The 17875-nt window shown below is 35.4% G+C and overlaps 1 protein-coding gene across 1 annotated transcript in view; it reads right to left on the bottom strand.

Moving 5' to 3' along the window:
* Nucleotides 1–17875, bottom strand: part of LOC121374649 (tRNA dimethylallyltransferase-like) — a 123423-nt gene that overhangs the window by 39911 nt on the left and 65637 nt on the right. The window lies entirely within an intron of this gene.

Below are 17875 nucleotides of genomic sequence, written 5' to 3' on the forward strand. Positions count from 1 at the left end.
ACAACAGCACATTGGTTTAACAAATAGTCCTAGACAACAAACACGCTACATGTTTCCATTAGTATCATTAGTAGCAAGGTAGTATCTTTTGTATGCACCATACCACAGACAAGATAGCACATGCCATGGCCTTTAATATACCAGTCATGGTGCACAGGTTGGAATGAGAAATAGATCAATGGGCTGAATGACTGCCATCGATGCCAGATCAACCACGAACCAGGCGTGCAGTTTACCACTGGGCCATGACCCACCTCACCATAATATACTGTTTCACAAAAATAATAAAAAATTTAAATGCTGTAAAATAATGTTCTTAGTTGAAATTATTGGTTACTTCAATAAATTTTTATCATGAGGTAGGTTGCTTTTGAAGTCTTGTAATTTGTAAAATGATGCTTGAGTTGCAAGACTACATAAAAATTGAAGATAATTTGTGCATTACAAAAATACACTAATTCATGTTTAACATAAATTACTGTTAACACTACATACATGTACACATGAAGCACATAATGATTGTCAAGTTGTCAAGTAGGAATCAATTAACAGTCTAGGGAGTGGATAGTGGAATTTCTAATGCCATGACTTTTACATTCCTGCATAATCATAATTATCACAATGCAATATGTACATGAAATGAGTCACGTTGGGTTTTTGAATTTGATAATTTTCAAGAAACTGACATTTATATTTTACAATTATGTCTAACTTTAAGTTTAAGTATTTTAATTCTTTTTAATCACATACTGTCATTCCATCTTCCAGCAGTGTGGATCACACAAATGCCAGTACCAGATTAAAATAAAACTGAAGCCAAAATGCTTCTCTGTCCAAGTTATTTCATACTATAATCCTTAAGCTGAAAAGGATTTGTATAATACAAGGAAATCAAATTCAGGAGAGTACAAAACAGGCTTTAAAAAACGTAGCATTCATACACATGTAGTCATAGGCATTTTGACCTAGTAACTTTGTTTATAAAGACCAGATTAGAAAAAAGTAAACACGACTCATCTGTGGCATGTTGATGCTATTAGTAGTATTAACTGCTGCTTTAAATGGTACTGAGTATTTGTTTGGTTTACTCCAATTTGATCAAGTGTTAAATAAACAGTAGAAACAAATGAGTGATTTGCTAATTACTTGCCTTTTACTGGTAATATGGAATATTCATAACTTGTGTTTATCCAGGTTTAATTAAATGTCCAAATGCATCTAGGTACTGCAGGAGAGTCTTGGCTCCTGTCTGCAATTGTGCTTTGAGATACACTCTCATTCAGGATGGTCAAATTCGATCTGCATCATCTTGGAACGCTTAGCTTTCTCGATTCCCTTAATTAATTCAATAAACTGATACAGGTTGGGGTGTTGATGAGGAATAGATCTGTTAATCCTTGCATGGAAACCCTCACAGTTGTGTTAGTTGGCCAGCCGTTAAATAATGATTCCGCAGGAGAACTGGGAAATGATGAGAATCGTCGTCAACTGAATTTGTCACCATGTAATCATTCATCTTGATGGCTCTGGGTACATTTGGCCACTGCTCCACAGATTCCATCCACACATCCTGAACCTCAGGGATGAGTAGGACAGGAAGTCCCGCCACACGACGGATCCATGTCTGTTCAGATGGATCATTCTTATAGAAAACTGCAAGGCCGAGATATTGCGTCTTACGCTGCACAGGTTGACAGAAGCATGTGGAAACACTTGTTGAACAGCATGAATAGCAGACATTTCAAAATCAGTCTAAAATAATTGTGGAACCAATGGATGATTCACCACTTGCTGCATGTGAGTTTTCAGATGGTCAAAGAATCTAGTGTATGTGCTGATCTGTCGGTCAGATAGTAATGCATAGATATGGGGGTACGTATGGGATCCAGAACAGGCATGCAGTATGTAAAGCTGGTTCCATAGAGCTGGGCAAGATGAAAATGTCTCGCCCATGTACACAGTTTCTGCAATCTGTAAAGCGGTCAGTTGGTCATCAGTGGCAAACACAACAATCTTGTGGTCATCACTATCAGGAAGCATTTGCCATCTCTGGTTTTCATCCATGATCCTTGTAAATCCACATGTGAACGGGTCTGAGGAAAAAGTTGTATGGTGTTCTCTGACGGTACATCGCGCTCCTGATGCTTAGGAAAGTGGGATAATTTGAACTTCACTGACATCTTGCAGATTAATCTCATCATTATATAACTGTTGCAGTGGGGTTGTATTACTTTGTGCCCTCTACAGCACAATACTTATAAATTTGATCGGGGGGGGGGGGGGGGGGGGATGGTCATGGACAGATATGTTTCGGACAAACTCTTCAACAGTTGTCAGTTTGCCTTTGCATGGCCTAGTTGAACATCGCCAGTATGTGCAATCTCCCAACTTGGGGTTGACCACGTGAAGACTGAACAAACTCAACTTTTATTAGACCAGTCATAATGATACTATACTCGGCCGTCAAAGTATAATTTATACTGAGCATGCAAATTTATACTCAGTTCATGTTAGGTAGCGTATATTGTTTAAATTACATCAAAGAACTGTTCAGAGAGTATTTTCGAGATCACAGCCAAGGTGAGAAGAAGCATATTCACTTAAACCCAAGCAATCCCTTCTCCAAAACATGCTTTACCAGAGCTCCTTTACCTGAATCGAGTTCACTAACTAATTAGATAATGCCAGGTTGTCATCTTAAGTCACCACTATTTTTTTCGACCAAATGACTCTTCAACGAACTGGGACTTCAACCAAATGGGATGATACCATTTGTTTATGGTTGTTTACAAATCAATTCATTAGTTGTTTATCAAAAGAAAGCAGAAACTGCTAATGTACATGTAGTTTGGCCCCAGTACACACAATTGTTGAACAAAAGGGTAGTATTAGCAATAAATCAGTTTATTATTTGGTAGTGGGTGAGGGTGGGCAGTTACAAGACCATTTAGTTACAGAAGATCCTGTAGATAACATTAATTGGTATGTTCAAACATTTGAAACCATCTTAAAGTGGGGAGTTTTGCTCTCTTTATATTATTGGTGGTTTGTGCTGGATTTAGAACTACTATAAAACTATTTGGGTGTCTATGTAATGCTTTCATTTTAATTTTATGTTGCATCAAATTCCCAAACCAATAATAAATTTTCATTTATTTGGGAAAACTGTGATTGTATCAGTTTTTAAAAAATAACTCAAAAGAAATGTGGTTATAATTACAGCAGAAATACAGCAGGCAGTATAATTACTACTAAAATAAAACAAATACTGTTGTACATAAATATTTGTAATAGTATGGGGCCATTTAACGACTATGTAATGCTCTATAAAATGTTATGGGGGAGGGGAGGAGGTTTTTGTCAAGTTATATGTTTTTAAACCATGTGTTACAGGTATATTCATAAATTAAATACAGGCAGTCATGACAAGTTTTACAATTACAGATAATTCTTTCATAATCAAGAATGTATTACTAGTAAATACCACAGAAACAAATACAAAAATACAAATTAAAAAAAAAAAAAATATTGATTAAATTATGTTACAGAGACACAAGTGGTCTTACTGTTGCAAAATGTTATATGGGGGAGTGGGATACCTAAATGGCCTGATTTTGTTGAATTGTATTCAGCTGGAGTCTACTAAAGTACATGTATTATAATAAACAGTGCCAAGAAATACTGCAGTTTTAGTGGCATAAGATGCATGCATTTTGATCACTATAATCAATGTATCCAGTACTTTTACTTGTAATCTTGTAATATATTAGTATTACATGTATATGTTTAAATTGCATTTTTCAACTTGCATATTATTAGGTTAACATACCAAATGGAATTGCACTCACAAACTAAAACTGTTTTCTGTGGCTTAAACCATGTATTAAAAGCTGGCCACAGTTCTAGTAAACAAACCTCTCGAGACATTCAATCAACATTTTTGTCTGACCAGAATTGTTTTGACAGAGACAGTACCTGGTGACATATGGCAATAACTCACTCTGGAATGTCAGCTATCTTAAGCATTATTCTTTTCAAGGAAGAATAAGTTTGCAGATTTCTTCCCCAAGAAAGAATTGAGCTAATATATTGATATATATATATATATATATATATATATATATATATATATATATATATATGTTGTTGTTTTTTGTTGTTTTTTTTAAAATTAGATTTCAATGATAAGCTGGTAATATTTTAATCCTATAGGAACATGCAGAACATGTTTATTCCACTCTTTCAATAGTTGCAGTCTGTTTCCATGAAAAGAGAACTGGTGATTTGCAATGTAACTCTATAATGAATAATGTTAAAACTAATATGAAAATGCATTAGAAACTTTTAAACCCAAAACAACTCCCATATTTTTTTACCAAATAAAATAAAAAGGTTTCTTGCAAATTATCAACAAACTGTGTAGATTAATATACATTAATCTGACATGTGATACTCAAGTTTAATATGCAGTAATCCGACATGGGATACTCAAGTCTAATATGCAGTAATCCGACATGGGATACTCAAGTCTAATATACAGTAATCTGACATGTGATACTCAAGTCTAATATGCAGTAATCTGACATGTGATACTCAAGTTTAATATGAAGTATTCTGACATGTGATACTCAAGTTTAATATGCAGTAATCCGACACGTGATACTCAAGATTAATATGAAGTATTCAGACATGTGATACTCAAGTTTAATATGAAGTAATCTGACATGGGATACTCAAGTTTAATATGAAGTAATCCGACATGGGATACTCAAGTTTAATATGCTGTAATCCGACATGGGATACTCAAGTTTAATATGCAGTAATCCGACATGTGATACTCAAGTTTAATATGCTGTAATCCGACATGTGATACTCAAGTTTAATATGCAGTAATCCGACATGTGATACTCAAGTTTAATATGCTGTAATCCGACATGTGATACTCAAGTTTAATATGCAGTAATCCGACATGGGATACTCAAGTTTAATATGCAGTAATCCGACATGGGATACTCAAGTTTAATATACAGTAATCCGACATGGGATACTCAAGTTTAATATGAAGTAATCCGACATGAGATACTCAAGTCTTATATGCAGTAATCCAACATGGGATACTCAAGTCTTATATACAGTAATCCGACATGGAATACTCAAGTCTAATATGCAGTAATCCGACATGGGATACTCAAGTCTAATATGCAGTAATCCGACATGGGATACTCAAGTCTAATATGCAGTAATCCGACATGTGATACTCAAGTCTAATATGAAGTATTCGACATGGGATACTCAAGTCTAATATGCAGTAATATGCAGTAATCTGACATGGGATACTCAAGTTTAATATACAGTAATCTGCAGCTGTTCACTGTATATAGTATGGTCATGTGACAATAATGGGAGTAATTATTGTCCTGAAATTCATGTTATGTTTTTTCAGTCAGTAATGTTAATAATGAGCTTAATTTATTTATGACATCACTTTACAGTTTAATGCACCCTCCCAACAAAACAATAATATTAAAAATATAATACTTGTTTGAAGAAAAAACATCGTTTTGTATCTTAAATTTGCTATATGAAAGACTGGTCCCAGCACAGGTCAAACAAAGATGGCGGACAGTTGGAAAGAATACGTTTTTACCATTGAAATGACAATAAAACAAGTAATTTTTTATTATTATTCATCAAACTTATAATGCATTCAAGAACAAAAAACTGCATAATATTGCATGATGGGGTGTTTTATTTATACTGTGCACAAATTATTGTTACATAATCTGTGAAAGGCTTAGGGTCTGATCAAAATTTATAAGTCACGGTCGGGAGTATTTTCGATCGGAATTTTATGCTCCAATTTGTTGCCTCCGTGTATAAGCTGACTCTGTTCTTTTGGAAAGTGTTTCTAGACTTCAAAAGTCGGCTAATACACGGCAATATACGGTACAGTAATCTGACATGTGATACTCAAGTTTAATATGAAGTAATCCGACATGGGATACTCGAGGTAAAATCATGCCTTGTTGTCCATGCCATGGTGTTGAAGTTAATAACATGACATATGTTTTGCTCAAACAAGTAATTAAATAGTCTTATGTTTATTTTGTTGGAAAGACAAAGGCATTATTTTAGAACTAAAGTAATGTCGGAAATAGAATAAAACTGATTTTCGTCGATTATTTCTTTCATATTAAACTGACACGTAAATATTATGTAAATATCTATTTAATGATACTCTAACTAATTTAGCATTTACTTGTTTGGGCTCTCATTGATGTACAAGGTGGTGTTTACTCTTGAAATTAAAAGAAAGATGTCAGTAAACAGTTGATTTGTGCACTTTATTGGAACAAACTATAACACATTTTGATCAACGTGTTAATTTCATTGCTGTTGCAATTTGTGAGGGATCATCTCTGATGACGATTTACCCCTATCCCTCTCCAAAACAAGACATTTCTAAGTAACTTTTGAGCAAAACTGTCAAGAACCATTCTGAGTGTGTGATCTATTATACCCATATTAAAGGTGCTATGTATTAAAGGTGCTATCTCCAAGTTGCATAATGATAGCTATTGCAAATATATATTTTTTAATTAAATTTTGCTTTCAAATTTAAAGACTACACCTTCAACTATATGCCCATAAATGATTTTATTTAATAGTAGAAAATACATTTATATTGGAGAATCTTTATCACAAACAGGAAGGAAATGGAAGAAATGTTTTATTTAACAACACACTCAACACATTTTAATTACGGTTATATGGTGTCGGACATATGGTTTATCACAAATAAATGCTCACATATAACTATGATATAGCACCTTTAAGTGGTTGCAAGATTGTGTTAATTTCTTATGTATTTATATTGAATTTATATGCTGATCATAATTAATAATTTATGCTGCAATTCAAAATACTCAGTTAACTTGCAGTTTTAAATTAAACGTTTGTTTAAGGGTAAATGAAATTGACACACATTGATCAAAATGTGTTATAGGCTGTTTCAATAAAGTAAACAAATCACCTGTTTACTGATATCTTTCTTTCAATTTCAAGAGTAAACACCACCTTGTACATCAGTGAGAGCCCAAGCAAGTAAATGCTAAATCAGGTAGAGTATCATTAAATAGATATTTACAAAATATTTACTTGTCAGTTTAATGTGAAAGACATAATCGAAGAAAATAATTTTTATTCTATTTCCGACCCTACTTTAGCAAACAGTTGGTCTACAAATGAGCAAGTCATGGTTTTTTTAATAACTTGCACGCAATAATGTTGAAAAGTTACACAGAGCAACATGTTTTATGAAAGTAAATGCCATGTCATGCTAGTACTTTATTTTTCACAGAAAATGTCAACAAACACAATGATTAGTTGCAGTTATAAGTCACGTGAGTCGGGAGGGTGTCATTTCTCTAGACAGTTGTTAATCTCTATTGTGCAATAATAAAGGAACGGGCTTAAGCTCACAAATAACTGCAGTGTTTCTCCCAGGAGTTTTGTTCAGAGGGTTGGCAAAATAGTTAAATGTAGACTAAGGAGTCGAAAATGCTAAGGGGTTCTAGGGCATGCTCCCCTGTAAAACAAAATTGAAAATTCAGTTGCTTTTAGATGAATTCTGGGGTACATTTGGGTGTCATGTACACTTATAGAAAGATATCTTCTAAGATGTATTTCAATAATGTTTATTATTATTTTTATAATGTCAAAACTTTGATCAACTATACAGTTGAACCTGTCTTAAAGGTAGGGTCAACTCAAACAAGAGCCTTATGTGTTGGAAAGATGCATACCAGGACCACCAACACATACTGACACTTTAACAAATGAAAAATGCTTAATTTTAGAGTTAATAAAAAAACATGATTATTCCTGCTAACTGGGGGCAGCAATTTTGTTTTGTGATGATCTGTGGTATAGCTCGGGACAAAGCAACGTCAGCTCCGTCCATCACAGTGTAAACAAACGTTCTAATTTACGACACTGTGCTTCGCTTTCATCAACCTCACTTGTAAAACAACATAAATGACTTGATAGTATATTTAACTAAATATATTTCAATTTGTATCAATAGAACGAAATGGAGTTATAGTATTTTTCTTTTTTAAAAATCCAAAGACAAAATGCATATTATTAGGCCTATTGGTAGGGTACGTTCGAGCAAAAACGACCACTCACGATACTCAAGTGATACTTTTCTTTTCTTTGAGACAACGTAATTGGTCAGTTTTGTGATTTTAGATGGGAAAATCTACTTAATCAAGGGTTTTACAGAATTACTTACGGAAATAAAGCAGGATGACTTAGGGATATCCGTGCGGTTATCACACAATACCCTGTGATCTTAATAAAAGAGGCACATCTTTTTAGGGTGTCTAGACACAGTGTCTGGGGACCGTCTAAATATACACCTGCCAATCAGGAACCACAGGTACAGGCCACAGAAAGAAAAAACCAATTAACCAAGAAAACACTCCGATTATTATTTCAGTACATGGATTAATTTATGTACAAAACATAATGAAGTTTTTTTTAACACTTTGACAATGGTGGTTTATTTTGTATTGAAATATATAGTAAAGTATGTTTAGAACGAACACGCTTATAACAAACTACCGGTTAGAACGAACTGATTGTAAAGTCCCGATTTTCTCCCCTATATATTAGTAATACATTTTAATGTATAGAACGAACTATGTATAGCGAATTAACTGTTAAAACTAACCAATTTTGTGGTCCCAAATAGTTAATTCCAGTGTAAATAAGTGTTTACATAACGAACCATGAATACCGGAAGCATTACGTATCAAACCAATCAGTGTAAAACGCTGCAAAGCCGTGGGATCGACCGCACGACCGCACTAAAACAACAGCCTAAATAACTTTTGTTTGTCTGGACTTGGGAACAGGTATCAATTAAGGGATTAAGTCACTAATTATACCGGAACCGTTACGTATCAAACCAATCAGTGTTAACGGACAGCTGAGCCGTGAGATCAACCGTACTCCAAAAACAGTCTGACACGTTCAACTCAATATATATATATACAATGATATTAATCAGCGGTAATTAATGGGATTCTCTTTGTTTGTTATAAATCCGTGTCAGTTTTTCGTTCAGTATGCAATCATGATGGACACGAAAACATCACGCAAAAGAAAAGCGCTCGATCTAGATGTGAAATTTCAAATCGTTACAGCTGACAGATGACGACATCGTTTCAGAGATTATCGGAAAACGAGACGGCCACAGTGATTCTGAACCAGAGGACGATACACAGGAGCCACCCGAACAGCCAACGCTCACAGCAGTTGAAACGCACAAGGCACTCGAGACAGTCAGACTGTTTTTTCAGAGCAAAGGAGATATTCGATTGCCAGTATTTGACAGCATTGCGGACATTGACTCGGCATTAGAAGTTATGCGTCCAACGCTAAGTAAACAAACCACGATTAGTGATTACGTGACGAAACGTGATTAGGTACATGTAATTCACTAAACTCTTTTGATGTGATCTTTCAGTAATGTTTTGTTGTATTTATTGATTGTAATAAATGATATATTTTGTATAAATGTCTTATAATCACCAAGGCATTTTTTATTTTTTTTACTATAATATTGAGTTCAAAATTCAAAATGGCCGACTTTCGGAATAAAAATTACCAACTTCTGCAAATGTGTACAACGAACTACTGTTATAATGAACCAATGAAGCTGGTCCCTTGCAGTTCGTTATAAGCGTACTTTACTGTAATATATAATTGTTGCTGGCTTACTGGGATGGATGTTATTACAGAATATTGCCATGCATTCGCAATAATCAGGTAAGTTTTGTTTCTTCAGTTCGAAGACTAATTCCTGACGTGACACATTAGGTATTATGTAACCACCAGCTCGCCAGAGGGCGTATTCACTGGGATGGTACAAAATGGCTGCGCCCGTTATATATAATAGCCGTCACAATTAACCGTTTTATTAATTAACTATATGATTATACTTGTTGATATTAAGCAATAATTAGAAAATTTGTTTCTAATTTTCATTATTATTGATACTTACCTAGTGCTAGCACAACAAATATGCTATTCAACCTGAGTCATACCTACACATTGCAGAATTCTCTCCCTTGCCGGATATGCGCAATGCTATCCTTGCACGGGCTACCTGTAACTTCATTCTCGGTTCGAAGTCCACCCAAACCCACCGAGGGAAAGCCTCATAGGGGTGGGTGGGAGGTATAGTTTGTTGTGCTAGCACTATGTAGGTATGAATAATAATGAAAATTAGAAACAAATTTTCTAATAGTCTTATTCAACTTACTGTGCTAGCACAACAAATATGCTATAACGGACGTGCATTGACACCATTAGAGCACGTGAATTCAACATTAATGGGAGGAGGTAAGAAAATAGAGGACTTACCCGTACCCAAAAAGATCCTTTGAAGTAATGACTTGGAGATAGGACGAACCACGACATACGGTAACAAGGGAGTCAAAAAAACTTTTGGGAATAAAAAGGGGCTTCCCAAAACGAAAACTCATCCCCATGAAAGGGAGGAAAAACATCACCCCAGGGAGAGGAAACAGTAGACAACACTACAAAAAAACCCATCCCTCAGAAAAGGGTGGAGTGTTAAACATGTCCGAAGCGTGAATCGATGGCAGTCGGACGGAAAAGAAGTCGACCCCTTTCCATTGCCCTTGCGCACAGACACAACGTGTTGAGCCGCAATGACTGTCTGGATCCTACGCGTACCGTCAGGACCAACCGCCATATCCCGGAAATAGAAACGGTCAAAAGTGTGCAGTCCTTTCCAAACCCCTGCATTCATGACCTTTATAATATCTAAAGAGTCATGAAAATTCAGGGAAGCAGAAATGGCTCGGATTTCATGTGGTTTAACAGAGAAATTCTGTAACACATGATCACCCGCCATCTCATATGCTAGCTTGATGGTAGCTGCTATCCATCGAGACAAAGCATTTTTTGTGACATCACCAGGCCTAATGGTATAAGAAATAAACAATCTCTTTTTACCCTGCTGCCGGTTTTTTCGTACGCTCCAAATAATACTTCAATGCTCTCACCGGGCAAAGAAGTCTATCCGAGTTGTCAGATGACAGTGTACAAGATAAACTGTGAATGACAGTAGGTGGAAACTCTTAGGGTCGGTACATAAAGTGACAGACAAGTCATGCAAAAAAGCATGTATCTCACTGATCCGACGACAAGCCGCCGGTGAAACTAGAAACAGAGTCTTCCACGTCACGGCACGAAGACTAGCAAACCTCAACGGCTCATAAGGCGCACCCTTAAGAGCATGTAACACAAGAAAGACATTCCATTTCGGAATAATGGAAGGTCGTTCAACCGTAGATTGTAATGATTTAAGTAAATCATGCAACACCAAGTTCGTAGAAAAGTCACGACATCCACACTGTTTAAGAGTAGTGAAAATCGCAGCTCTGTGACTTTTCACTTTCGTGACTTTAAGTTTCCTTTCTTGGACCAACGCCAGAAAGTACTCCGCTAAATCGTTGACATTCTCAATTCTGCAGTCCACCTGTTAACACTTGTTTAAGCTTTGGCAAAAAGTTTTCTTTACTTGTAATTTTGTGTTTGCTTTTCGGTTGAACTTGACATACGGTTGGTAGTTGGGAATTTTGTGTTGAATTTACCATGTCTGTCGCGAGTTCGTTGACAGCTAGCGCATGGAAAGTTTGTGCGCGAGATAGTTGTCAATTTCCTTTACGACGTAAAGACACACATGTTGTGTCCAGACTGTCGGTCATGTTCTCAAGACCGTCAGTGTGAGATCTGCGCCACGTGGTCTCCTGACCAGTGGGTTCAGTTCGGTTCACAGACTCAGGTTTCGGGTACCAGCAAAATCTTGTCGGCTGCTTCATTAGAATTCCCCAACAAGAGATCACGTGAGATTTCGCAATTTTTGAACAAATTTAACTGTCTTGATTGAGGGGTCGTCTCATATCTCCAAAACATATTTATATCCATAGAGGTATGGTACAACGCCTTTCCAGGGGTCGGTGAGTGGGGGATTTGCCTTGAAATTTTGACAGTGGCCAGCTGTTGGCATACGCGTTACATGTAAGGGGGTGTTACTAATTACGTAACGCTCTAGGGGTAGAGGAAGAGGGTATTGTGTTCGATTTACGTAACATTTTTATTCATTACTTAGACCTAAAAAGGTGTTTTTTGGAAATGCGCGGTCAGTCTATGATCGATCCCCATCAGCGGGTATACAAAAAGACCATGGTATGTGATATCCTGTCTGTGGGATGGTACATATAAACAATCTCTTGCTAAAAAAAAATGTAGCAGTTTCGAAGGCACGTGTGCAGGGACTTCAGCTGGGTTGGAGTTATAGACTGTGTTAAGTGAAGTTTATATGGGGCCATGCTCCCCCAAAAAATACATTTCAATTTTTTTTAAGCTTGGGCAAGTAAGGGTTTCGACCTTCAATACCCTCCCCCTGCACATGCACCCGATTCCTCTCTAAGATTATATGTCAAAATTATCAAATGTTAGACATCCAACAGCAGATGGAAGGAAGGATAGGATATGTTTTATGTAACGACACACTCAACACATTTATTTACGGTTGTATGGGGTCGGATGATTATTAAATCAATATGCTTTATCTTTGATGTCGTTAAACAACACACACACACACCCCACCCAAACTTTACCCATTCCAAACGAAATAATATTATTTGAATTTGTCGATTTTAACACGTGAAAGAAGTGAAAATGTTCATTGTCTACTTTAGTATATTTTATTTTTAAAATATATACATGATTAATGTGTTACTAGTATACAAACTAAACTTTGAAAGTTCTACAAACACTTTATAAAATCAATTCTGAAATAGGAAGGTACGACTGTCGATAATACGTTGTCAAGATCAAACCGGTTTCAACTAAAGACTCTAGTACCGTATCCTCAACCGAATGTTCTTCGTACAGCACAAGATTTCTCTTTTAATTTTTTGAGACGAACCCTACAATTTGAAATCTGCAAATGCACGTGTTAACTGAAACTGACAACAGGCTGTCGTTTGTGCTTTGCTGAGCTATGGTGGCACAGGCGACGAATCAAGCGTATGCGTTTGACGTTATCTGTTCATAGCGAACACACACGACTTTTTTAAAAGTGCATTTGAGCTTGTATTTCACATGATGTTATAATATGGTAACCAGAGAATGTAACTTTAAGCGGTCACACAAGGGAGTAAATAAAAGTGGCCGCTTAAGACAGGTCACCGCTGATTACAGGTTGCGACATATAGTCTTCAAAACATATGTTGTTGTTTCTTGTTTTAGCGTCTTTACTGCTAATTAATGAATGTGTGCTTCACAGTTTACTATAAATAAACTTTTGACATGTCGCCTCCTTCAGGAAAAACTGCAACTGGAATGTATTAAATTTACCATTCTCAACAAGTTTGTTTTCTCTTTCCATTTAATTATTTAATTCCTACTTCATGTGATGTATTGTCATAGTAAGTGAATCTACAAATGTCAAGCATAGCCTGCCCAGAGGCAATTAGATGCTTTCCATAGTCATACTTTCTTAATTGGTATACAGTAAAGATGTCGGGACTCAATGGGTACTAGTATTCCTGAAGGTGTGAACATTGGTTATTTGCTGAGCCTTATCGCTGTTGTTAAATATCTCTTTTATATAATAGTAAACATTTATTGAGGCCGCTTAATACAGGTATTTTAGCGATTTGGGATCCAATTTGGGTGGCCGCTGGTCACGTTAGACAGGTGACCGCTTATTACAGGTGCATTTACGTTATATATTGTTTGGGAGGGGAAAAAGTGGCTGCTTAAGGCAGGTGACTGCTGAATACAGGTGGCCGCTAGGACAGGTTTGACTGTAATTAAATATAGAATTATTTGACTAAGCAAAGCACATAATACATACTACTGAATTATTAATTGTCATTTATTTTCTTGCATGAACTGCAATCTAGCGCTTTTAGATTTTTCAAAAAAACTACAAAATCCGCTAACATAAGATCAGTACTTTTTAAAATTCACTAGCCATGATTGAAAATTCACTAGTCATACTTCTGTATGTACATCAGGGGTTATAGAATTAAAACACAAATTTGTCTCTCATTAACTGACCATGTTTTAAAATTCATTTGCAAAATTTTAACTGATAAAACCAATGAATGAAAGTAAATAACTTTCCATTGTATAATTTGAAATACTGATATAACTGAGATCTTGTCTATTAGTTTGTCAATTCACACACACCAGATGGGTTGATTAATCATTAGTTACTTCTACTAATTGGTCTACAAAAATATGCCAAAATATTTATTAGTTTAAAATAAAGTTATCTAGAAAAACATTTCAAAGCATTAAACAATAAATGAATGATCAACAACACGGTCACACCCCACCACAAAAAATACATTGGCTATTGGGTATGAAACAAAAGGTAATGAATGAATTAAGCATTAAACAAATGAATGAAATTAGACTAACAAATACATCCGTTGTTACTTATCAGTAAAGTTTGTTTTATTTAATGACGCCACTAGAGCACATTGATTTTTTATCTTATCATCGCTATTGGACGTCAAACATATGGTCATTCTGACACTGTTTTTTTAGAGGAAACCCGCTGTCACCACATAGGTTACTTTTTTTTCAACAAGCAGTAAGGGATCTTTTATTTGCGCTTCCCACAGGCAGGACAGCACAAACCATGGCCTTTGTTGAACCAGTTATGGATCACTGGTCGGTGCAAGTGGTTTACACCTACCCATTGAGCCTTGCGGAGCACTCACTCAGGGTTTGGAGTCAGTATCTGGATTAAAAATCCCATGCCTCGACTGGGATCTGAACCCAGTACCTACCAGCCTGTAGACCGATGGCCTAACCACGACGCCACCAAGGCCGGTTTGTTACTTATCAGTTGATATCTAATATTTATTTACATGTGTAATGGGAAATCACTACCCCTCGCCACACACACCATAATTTTATTTTATTTTTTATTAATAATTTGTTTGCAAAAAGTTTTCTTACACTCCCATTGGTAAGAACACCATACGTTATTTTTGGTAACACATAGTTGTTTACACATGTATGTGTGTTAAAGCCGCACACCCTAGTTCCATCCAGCGAAAAATAAATTATAATTTGGTTAATCTACAAACCTGTAACACACTTAGATCACGTTTTTATCAAATGGAGTGAAAAAGCAGGTTTTATATCGATAAATACCATGGGAATCCCCATGTCCCAATTGCTTGAAATAATTTTGAAAGTTAGTATTCTGATTTCACCGGTAGATGTCGCTCGAAGCAAAACAATGCCTACGTCACGACAAATTTCACAGAGTGCGCACAGACTTGGGTTGCGTTCTTGTCACCTCTCCTGGACATGTTCCAACTGTTCTGTCCTGGTTGTATCCCCTCTCCAGATATCGTAAGACTTAGCAAAATTATTGGTTTTAAAGGTTAGTAACATTTTGTATTGAGACACTTACTTGTCTGAACTTTATTGTTACTAAAAATGTTCACGAACTGTGAAGAAAAAGCTCACAAATGAACGACAACAAATCGGATGTTGATTGCGCGAACCGTGCACGAGAAAACAAACCGAACCAAAATGATAACGGTCACGTGGTATACCAACGTCTGTGACATTGAAATGGAAATATCCCGTCTAAAAATAGATTAGACCTTGTCTGCTCAACGTTTTTTTCTCAAACATACGTGCGTTTTTAAGAAATAAGAAAAATGCATTTTGTGGTATTACAAAAACCAGGATTACCAGGATTACCAAAAAACACTTCAGGTGAATGGAAATGTATATTCTAAATAATAAACGGTAAGTAAAGTGCAATTTTATTTGTGAAAAAATGGGTTTAATAGCTAAAAACAACGCCATAATGGTTAACAACTAGCCGTAACTAGGGTGTGTCCCTTTAACAATTTCAAGACATACGACTGGCTGCTCCTAGGTGATGACCAGGTCACCAATGCCATACGTCCAATAAATAAAAAAAAGCACAGTGGAAATTGATTACATTGTGACATATTGTTAACCTGGCAATCATGTGTCTGTGTCTAACCTGGCAATCATGTAAGTGCAAAGGGTTGTAAATATCTTTTAGTCGATAAAGGTGTTAAAATGTGCTTAAAACCAGTTTTTTGAGGATATGTAAAGAAATAAAATAATACATATGTGGCCGTTAGATACCATTTATCTCACGAGTTGTTTTAAAATGTATCTAACGAGCGAAATCTGACATACACTAGATTAATATAATTTGACATGTATTTCTTTATACTAGTTCCAACTAAGTCTTTAAGCATTTTTTGTCCAAAATTCCAGTTCAGATAAAAAATAAATGTTCTGCATTTATAAGCATATAATGAATGTCTACTCATGGAGTTTGAAATTCTTATTTAATTTTTTGTTTTGTTTACATACATACAAACTGGATGACAAACTAGTAGAAACATATTAACAAAAGAATAATCATATATACAGTTCGGTTAGATAAAGTAATCAAGAAAAACTCCATGAGCAGACGGCATTCTTCACTAAGGATGAATATTGCTGTTTTATTTATATATTTGTTTTATTTATAATAATGACCAATGTTTTTACAAACTACCTATATTATAAGCAATGTGATAATTCAAATGTCATAATACTTTAAATATTGTACACCTTGACACCTATACTTTAAAATACACTTTTACTTGACCTAGGCAATGTAACATACTGGTGGAAATATACACAAATCAGAATGATACAATTATTGATGAAAAGTTTTGTTTGATATTCTCTTATATTCTCATGTCAAAAAAAAATTAATTAAAAAAATCAGAAATTTTCAAACAAATGGATTTGCAAAAATTAACAGTTCAAGGATGAACTTTTAAATACTTTAAGTAGTGAAAGTACATCAAAGTTTTTATACACCATACATATTATACAATACACCAGATATTTTTAATCCAAATACCGACTCCAAACACCGAGCGAGTGCTCCACAAGGCTCAATGGGTAGGTGTAAACCACTTGCACCGACCAGTGATTCATAGCTGGTTCAACAAAGGCCATAGTTTGTGCTATCCTGCCTGTGAGAAGCGCAAATAAAGATCCCTTGCTGCCTATCGTAAAAGAATAGCCTATGTGGCGACAGCAGGTTTCTTCTAAAAAAAAATAGTGTCAGAATGACCATATGTTTGACATCCAATAGTCGATGATAATATTAAAAATCAATGTGCTCTAGTGGTGTCGTTAAATAAAACAAACTTTACTTTTTTTATTATACAGTATTAACTGGCTATTAATATTATATACCTCTGCTAATTATAATATAAATGCAAACAGACAAAGAATAATTTAGACTTTTAATAATTTGTAACAATTTTTGTAGAGATGTATCGGCAGTTGTACTGGCATTATGTGAATAATGGCTATTACTGGCCATACAACAAACAGCCCACAACATGTAACGGTATGTAACACACTGCCAACAGGCCAATCTTAACAGGTAAGCTATTAGGATTACCCTTGCACTAATATTTCATTTTGATTGCTCATATTGTGAATGTAGCCTGCAGATAGTTTGCTCAGTAAATGGGAACTGGCCTTTCAGGTCATCATCTCTTTGTCAATCAATAAATCAATCAATAAATCAATCAATCAATTAATCAATCATCCCTACCAGACACAAAGACATTGGTGATTAACTGTCTGTGTGCAAGTAAGTACTGAAAACAACTTTACAGCAATTAGTTTACATTTTGCACAAACAGGGTTCCAAATGTAAACTGAAATGTGAAACTTAGGATTT

Source organism: Gigantopelta aegis, chromosome 6 (assembly GCF_016097555.1).
Source record: "Gigantopelta aegis isolate Gae_Host chromosome 6, Gae_host_genome, whole genome shotgun sequence".
Lineage (NCBI taxonomy): Eukaryota > Metazoa > Mollusca > Gastropoda > Neomphalida > Peltospiridae > Gigantopelta > Gigantopelta aegis.